The sequence below is a fragment of the Papio anubis genome, chromosome 5 (assembly GCF_008728515.1).
Source record: "Papio anubis isolate 15944 chromosome 5, Panubis1.0, whole genome shotgun sequence".
NCBI lineage: Eukaryota > Metazoa > Chordata > Mammalia > Primates > Cercopithecidae > Papio > Papio anubis.
Window position 1 is genome coordinate 148,018,642 of NC_044980.1, and position 8,000 is coordinate 148,026,641.

The window sequence follows — 8,000 nt, forward strand, 5'->3', positions numbered from 1 at the left end:
CTAAAAGTTTGGGGAACGTCCTTAGAAAGCAGGATTTGCAATTCAATAGCTTGCCCACTCCTGCTCTGTCTCCGCCTCCATCCACCTCTCAACTTAGGCTCTATTCTAACTACATTACAGAACCTTTCAGTTGCTTCATCGCTCCTCATGTATTTCTCTGAGTAGCAATAATAGATGAATGACAAGAACTACCAACCTACTTCCAAGGTAAAGATTGGAAACTGCCTTTCTGTAAGCGAGAAAAATTTTTAGATTAACCTGTCTGCCTATATGAACTCTTTTTTTTTTTTTTTTTTTTTTTCCTGTTATAAACATTACCTAGAGCTGGAAAGAGAAAACAAAGAGTAGAAAGATGGAGTGCTAAGAGCCTGCCTCGTTTTGTAGAGGGCGAGATGGAGGCACAAAAAAGAGCTGCGACCTGTAAAGAATTACATAGCGAGGAGGGGCCAGGGCTGAGAGCGGCACACAAGTCACCCGTCGCCTAGTCCTAATGAGACACATTCACAAGGACAAGAAAAAGCATTTTGTATTTCAACAGTCACATACACATTGCAACATGCATTAGTGAAATTAGCATATCACATCCATGATTTGAGGGACATTAGTGCTTAGGGCGAGGCTAAATTATGTATCTGTGTTTAAAATGTGAGTCAGTGTAAGGAACAATATTAGGTAAATAATGCAGCCGTTGATACTCGTGTTACTGATGGCTCCTGGCTAGATCTTAAATTATTGAGGGAGACTATGTTTCCAGCCCTTCAGTAAGAAAAAAAGAAATCCATCCAGCTTGCAAATCTCCCGAGCCCCCTCTGAAAAGTCAAACAGCTCACCTTGTGGCACCTCCTCCTCTCCCGGAATAAGCCAGGGAAATGAGAGTTGGGTATTCAAAGGAGTCAGACAAGCATAATATCATATATACACTCGACATCCATCTCCTGTATGAAACCTCATTGTTCCTCTGTAACAAAAAGTAAATATTTACCGTGAGCCAGGAGAGGTAGTGAATGATCAGCCTCTGGGCCATCAATCACCAGGAGCCATGCTCCAATTTTAATAACCCTCGTAAGGGAGGGCAGGCAAGGACGGCAAAGACTGTCCGGGAGATAAGAGTTTGTCAGAGGAGTCAAATCGCTCAGAGTGGAAGAATATGAGGTGAGTTGTTCAAGCGTGCAGATTGTGAAGGTCCCTTAAGATGGGTTTATAAAGTTGAGGCGGCAGGACAGAGTGGTTAGGAGCACAGCCTCTGCAGCCAGACTACCTGCTCCTCCACTTACCAGCTGTGGGAGCTGGACATGACAATTTCCCAGGGCCCTTTTTTACATCTGTGCAGTGGGGGTAATAAGAGGATCCACTTCATAGGGTTGCTCTGCGGACAAAGTGAGTTCCTGTAGGCAAAAGGCTTATAACAGCAGGAGCCTAGGAGGTGCTCAACAAATATCTCTAGGGTGTCAGGAGGTAGCAGCCTTTCTTGGCTGCAAGAAGGTGGCCAGGAGAGTGGTACTCAATCTCTGTTAGCCATGGTGCCCTCAGTAGTCCAGGAATTCAATCGAGCTGATTTAGAACTTATGTAATTGTTCAAGCTCATGTGGCCGGTAGGTGGTAGAGCCAGGATTTGAACCTAAGCAGTCTGTCTCCAGAGTTAATGGGCTCAATCATTATGCTGTGCCACCTCTCTTCAGCGAAGAAGAGATCATAACACATTTGTCGTTGGGTTTTTTTTTTTTTTAATTCTTTTTCCTGCTGTTCACCCTTTCCTCTTTCAGATGGAGGAATTGACTAATTCTCAAAGGGAAAGGTAAATTACTCAAGTGAAAATAAAAGCACCAAAGAAAGTTCAGAAAATGTTCTAGCCCCAAGTGTAATGGCTGGAGGAATTGGGAATGATTAAGCCTGGAGGGGGATTATTTGGGCAGAGGATGAGTCTTTGTGTACTGAGGACAGCTATGGTGAAAAATACCCAGCCTGTTCTCCATGGCTGTAGAGACCCAATTGCATTGAGTGAGAGGTTATTCAGAAAGACATTCTGGTTCAGTGTTAGGGCAGAACATTCCAGAAGACTTCACATAGTGGCTGCAGTGAACTGAATGCTTGTGTCTTTCTAAAATTCATATATTGAAATCCTAACTCCCAATGTGATGATACTAGAAAGTGGAGCCTTTGGAAGGTAATTAGATTGTCAAGGTGGAGCCCTCATTAATGGAATTAGTTCACTTATAAAAGGGACCCCAGAGAGCTCCCTAGCTCTCTTTCCAGCATGTAAAGATACAAGAAAGCAGTCATCTGCAACCTGGAAGATATTCCTCACTAGAATCTGACCATGCTGGCACCATGATTTCAGACATCCAACCTCCGGAACTGTGAGAAACACATTTCTGTTGTTTACAGGCCACGTGGTTTATGATATTTGTTATAGCAGCCCAAATAGATGAACGGCAATGGCTGAGAACTTAAATTCAAATCATACGAATGCTACTTCCACCCCTTACTATTTGTGTGACCATGGCAATTATGTAGTCTCTCTGAGCCTCCAGTTCTTCATCTCAAAATAAAGAGGAGGGCTTAGTGGTATGTGTCTCCTAAGACCAATATTATCTTTAAATGAAATAGAGCAAGTAACAAAGGTTAGCGCAGCACTTGGCTTATAATAATCCCACAATGTATGTTGACTATAAAGCTGATGTAGATTATGAGCAAATGGAAACATTTCTTTGAGTAAAGAGAATTCTTTCTTTATATTTTATTCCTCTCTAGATGCTTTTTATGTTTAAAATGTTTTTGGAACATCATTTATCCATCCTTTCATTCATTTAGTGAATAGACGTTTCCTGAGCACCAACTAGTTGTAATGCTCTGAGGGCAGAGCATGAGAATATCGAACAGTCTGCTTACATTCCAATGAAGGAGGCAGGTATGAAGAAATAATTACCCAATTCATCATTTAACTGTAATTGTAATATATGCTGTGAAGGATAATTCTAGAGCCACCACTAGAACATTTAACAAAAGCACTGATCTAGCTTTGGCAGGGACATCACGGGGCCCTCCAAGGAAGTAAGTTTTGAGCCAGGTCACCTCAATGCGATGCTGTGATTTGTAGCCAAAGTTCTGTGTGAACCCACAGAAGGCAGTTATTAGGAACTCTTAGATGACTCAGGAAAGTGTCACAAATGATAGCATTTCAGCTTTGTCATGAAGGATAAGGAACATTTCCCCAGGAAGAAAAAGTAAAGAAGAATGTTTGTTGTACAGGACTTTGTAAAGACTTGGAGAAAATCTCAGAACAGGGACTCAGATAATATTGATTTTGTTTTGAGCAGACAGTATTAGCAAAAATTAAATTAAAACCTATTCTTTAAAGATTTTCACTGCTGTGTTATTTATCAAGGAAAATTGGAAATAACTATAAAAATAATTGTCTAACAGTTGTGGAAATTTAAACTAAATTAAGTTGTGGAAATTTAAACTAAATTAAGCCCAACAGGACTTTCTACATAATACTATAAATATATTAAATATATTCTTCAAGAGCCTGTGGGAAATGGGAAATGGGAAATCTTATTTAAAATACCAAGGGAAAATAGAGAGACTCAAAATTACAGTTATCACGTGAGCACAACCATATTATTTCAACCTACGAATATTATTCTGAGAAACAGAAGAGGAAGTAAATATAGAAAAATTATATCAGATTATTTTAAAGTATAGAAAGTTTTTTCAATTTGTATTTTTAAAATTTTAATATTCTTTTTGAGAAAGGGTCTCACTATGTTGCCCAGGCATATCCACCCACTGTGCTTCCACACATGCATGGCCAGGAAGTTGCCCATTCCTCCTGGGACCCCACCCATTTAAAGCAGTTTCAGGATCCTTGACACAGTGATGCAGAACCTTTCAGGATTTGCTGGAAGCCACAGCCCAGCCTCTTGATGCATACTGAATTTAGCCAGAATGAAGAGGAGACCCTTTCCCTTGTGTGGGGTTTGAATACTGTGTTCCTAGCCTTTTTCTAAGCTCTACATTAAGTCTATATCCTGGACTTGAGGAGTCCTGACAGATGACAGGTGTATTTTTGTGCAACAGGAACCAATAAAACAGGTATATCTTGGGAACTGCCACTGGAGTGAGAGCAAGAGAGGTTTTCTACAGTTGTAGAGTAGATGATAGCACTTGTATTAGGCTGTTCTAGAATTGCTATAAATAAATAACTGAGGCTGGGTAATTTATAAAGAAAAGAGGTTTAATTGGCTCATGATTCTACAGGCTTTATAGGAATCATGGTGCTGGCATCTGCTCGGCTTCTACGGAACCCTCAGGAAGCTTACAATTGGTGGAAGGTGAATGGGGAGCAGGCATATCACAGGATGAAAGTAGGAGCAAGGGAGAGAGAGTGACTGGGGAAGGGTCACACTTTTAAATGACCAGATCTTGCAAGAACTCACTATCATGAAGACAGCACCAAGCCATGAGTTATCTGTGCCCATAATCCAAACACCTCCTATCAGACCCCACCTGTATTGGGGATTACAATTCAACATGATATTTGGGCAGGGACAAGTATCCAAACTCTATCAGCACTGGAGTTATAAACTGCATCTGCTAGAAAATACTGAGCAATATCAAGTTTTTATCCATTGCTCCAAATGCAGCAAGAGAACTGAGCTTTACCTCAATACTCAAGACGCTGCAAGATACCATTGAGCAGAGAACAAAAATTGAAATTGGGGACATGTTCTGAATCAGAGGCTATGTCCGCACATGCAGAGAAGAGTGAGAAATTTATGCCACTGCTTATTATAAAGTGGACGATCCAGTGTGGAACATTCAAATTGCAAGGGCATTTGAGCTGCCCGTTAATCTACAGAAAGTTTAGACCAAGCCTTTCCACAGCCCAGACTTAGAGAAAGAAGCACTAAGCAATCCAGGTACCCTGGCCCTCACTAGTATCATGTATTTGCTGAGCGAAAAAGCCAAAGAATTCCCCATGGAGAACAGAGTGCAGACCTTTGACCAACAGGAGTTGGAAATGGTGGAGGCTTTGCTGTCCCTTGCTAACCAGCCTCTTACTGACAGCACCTGCTCTGACCAAGGGAATTTTAAGAAGGATATCACTTTCAAGGCAATTTATAGCATATTTTAAAATGTTATGCAACAGCTGCAGGAAAAAGGACTTGTTTTCCAGAAAGATGGTGGTTATCATAACCTATGCTGTGTAACCAGAACAGACAAAGACCTGCATAGGAAAATCCACTGGATAATTCAGGAAGACTGCCAGAAACCAAATCACCCGAAGAAGGGCTGCCACTTCCTGCACATCTTGGCCTGCACTCACCCTGATCATCTGCCCAGTCCTAGGTAGGGCTATGCTGCAGCAAGTTCTGGAGCTCCTGGAGGACCAGAGTGACCTCATCAACACAATGGAGCACCACTATTCCTGAGCAGTGGCCTTCTCCTCCTGGCCTTCTGAGCAGAGACCTGAACACATGCCTACCAGCCAAGGAGGAGAAAGACAAGGTAGGATTCAACCTCAGGCTCTGATTTTAAACATCATGTGGAGCTTATATGCCTAGAAGCAGTTACCTCCTTATAAACTATAAAATATGGCAAAACACCACCACCACCACCACCAAAACTCTTGGGCTCAAGCCATCCTCTTGACTCAGCCTCTGGAGTCTCTAGGACTACAGGTGTGTGCCACAACATCCAGCCTATGTACTAAGTTTTCTATAAGAAGAATGTATTATTGATTTTGTGGTTGGTGGAAATAAATAACTTTTCCTTTCTTTCTTTTTATGGGAAAGCTCTCCTGATCAACTTTACCTAACAGGAAAACATCTACCAATATCATTTCCTCTGCTGAGGTGAAGCTTGATAGGCATCCATTATTCACTCTTTAACATTTAAAGATTTGTTTAGAATGAAAAAAAAATATTTGACTGGGCGCAGTGGCTCTCACCTGTAATCTTAGCACTTTGGGAGGCTGAGGCAGGTGGATCACCTGAGGTCAGGAGTTCAAGACCAGCCTGGCCTACATGGCGAAACCCTATCTCTACTAAAAACACCAAAAAAAAAAAAAAAAAAAAAGCCAGGCGTGGTGGCGGGCACCTATAATCCCAGCTACTCAGCAGACTGAGGTAGGAGAATCGCTAGAACCCTGGGGGTGGAGGTGGCAGGAGCCTAGATCATGGCCATTGCACTCCAGCCTGGAAAGTAACAGAGCAAGACTGTATCTCAAAAAAAAAAAAAAAAGTCTTTGAGGGATCATCAGTTAAACCACTCAATACTGAAATCCTGTATGAGATTAGCTATTCAAGGCTGACCTGACACTGAAGAAGTAGAACACAGAGCAGCGCAGAGCAGGCAAGTTTTGACAGAAGAGAAAGAAAGTTCATTTTAGAGAACAGGGGAGAGAAAGAATATATGAAATGATCCAGGATGATAAACCTCCAGGAAAGAAAAAAACCATCAAAGAAAAAAAAAAAGAGATAAAAAGAAACAGAAAATTATACGCAATAAAATTCCCTAGTTTGACAACCTTGGATCAGGTTTCCCACCCTACGTAAATTCTCTAGCCCTCTAAGTAGGTTTGCCTATTCGTGGGTTGTTCTGCCTGTCTCTGTGTCTTCATCTTTGTGTATAAGTGTGTGTACGTGGGTGTGTGCATGTACTCCCTCTTTGTTTTCTCATATATTGCAGATAATGACTTCATTTCCTTGGCTAACAACTGATTTATAGGTAGAAGTGTCTGGGTGTCTTTGCAATTACAAACTGCTCTGCTAGTCCAGGATAAGGCCAAGCAGGGTACAGTGGTGCCAGTTGTCAGGCAAAGCAGGAGGTCAGGCAATTGCTCACCATTCATTCAATTGAACAATCCAGGACCTGGAGGTCATCTTCCTCTTCTTTTACCCCCTCATGGCTCACATCCCATCATTTCAAAGTCTTGCCTATTGATCCTCAATCCCTTTCTCTCTGTCTTTACTACTACCACCTTAATTCAGATTATCAGTGGTCCCCTGATAGGACTCCCAGGATTGAATCAATTATCCACATAGAAGCCAAAGTCTTATTTATTTATTTATTTATTTATTATTATACTTTAAGCTCTAGGGTACATGTGCACAATGTGCAGGTTTCTTACATATGTATACATGTGCCATGTTGGTGTGCTGCACCCATTAACTCATCATTTACATTAGGTATATCTCCTAATACTATCCCTCCACCCTCTCCCCACCCCATGACAGACCCCGGTGTGTGATGTTCCCCTTCCTGTTTCCAAGTGTTCTCATTGTTCAATTCCCACCTATGAGTGAGAACATGCGGTGTTTGGTTTTCTGTTCTTGCGATAGTTTGCTGAGAATGATGGTTTCCAGCTGCATCCATGTCCCTACAAAGGACACGAACTCATTCTTTTTTATGGCTGCATAGTATTTCATGGTGTATATGTGCCACATTTTCTTAATCCAGTCTATCATTGATGGACATTTGGGTTGATTCCAAGTCTTTGCTATTGTGAATAGTGCCACAATAAACATATATGTGCATGTGTCTTTATAGCAGCATGATTTATAAACCTTTGGGTATATACCCAGTAATGGGATGGCTGGGTCAAATGGTATTTCTAGTTCTGGATCCTTGAGGAATTGCCACACTGTCTTCCACAATGGTTGAACTAGTTTACAATCCCACCAACAGTGTAAAAGTGTTCCTATTTCTCCACGTCCTCTCCAGCACCTGTTGTTTCCTGACTTTTTAATGATCGCCATTCTAACTGGTGTGAGATGGTATCTCATTGTGGTTTTGATTTGCATTTCTCTGATGGCCAGTGATGATGAGCATTTTTTCATGTGTCTGTTGGCTGTAGAAATGTCTTCTTTTGAGAAGTGTCTGTTCATATCCTTTGCCCACTTTTTGATGGGGTTGTTTGTTTTTTTCTTGTAAATTTGTTTGAGTTCTTTGTAGGTTCTGGATATTAGCCCTTTGTCAGATGAGTAGATTGCAAA

General features: G+C 41.4%; 1 pseudogene; it reads left to right on the forward strand.

Annotated features, from left to right (window-relative positions):
• The first annotated feature begins 310 nt into the window (after positions 1 to 310).
• LOC101009202 lies at positions 311 to 6,005 on the forward strand (annotated as a pseudogene).
• The last annotated feature ends 1,995 nt before the right edge of the window (positions 6,006 to 8,000 follow it).